At 41.8% G+C, this 648-nt stretch overlaps 1 non-coding gene across 1 annotated transcript; it reads left to right on the forward strand.

The window, feature by feature from the left end:
• Positions 1-540: 540 nt before the first annotated feature.
• On the forward strand, positions 541-648 carry LOC138505343 (U6 spliceosomal RNA). The gene has a single exon (XR_011280143.1). It is a non-coding gene; the product is annotated as a U6 spliceosomal RNA (small nuclear RNA).

Genomic DNA, 648 nt, shown 5'->3' on the forward strand with positions numbered 1-648 from the left:
ACAAAAGTGTCGGAAGTTTCCCTATTGGAAAAGGCTATATATGTGTACCGAGGGGTCCCAGTCTGACGACGGGGAATATTCTAAGTATGTAAATCCATGAAAGATCCAATGCTGGAGAATTGGATGAATCTCCACGATCTTTGGCTGTCATTTTTACAGTGCTGATTTCACCAGTGAAATTAGCGCTTGCAGAACTACCATCGATTTTGTATCGGTTGTAATTTGACGGTGCAGTAAAAGTGGCATTCATTCTGTTATAGTCCTTTTTCTCCCTTACCACCAAGCTTGTAAGGAGGCCCTTTATTTTTGTAGTATTCCACAACTCCCTTTATAGGTTCTGGTATTCAACTTCTGTGAAAGCCTGGGATTGCCAATTAAGCTTGAGTCGTCTGGAGAGTGATCAGAAAAAAAATATTCAAGGTTACTACCGATTATGCTTGAAGTGAGAGGTAAGAAGGAACACATCTTTCCACAAACCTGTTGCACAGGTAATCACTGCAGTTAAATGGAAGATTCTCTGCAGTTAAAAGCTGTAGGACTGTGCTCGCTTCGGCAGCACATATACTAAAATTGGAACGATACAGAGAAGATTAGCATGGCCCCCTGCGCAAGGATGACACCCAAATTCGTGAAGCGTTCCATATTTGA

This window comes from Ambystoma mexicanum, chromosome 11 (assembly GCF_040938575.1).
Source record: "Ambystoma mexicanum isolate Mex_15411 chromosome 11, UKY_AmexF1_1, whole genome shotgun sequence".
Taxonomy (NCBI): Eukaryota; Metazoa; Chordata; class Amphibia; order Caudata; family Ambystomatidae; genus Ambystoma; species Ambystoma mexicanum.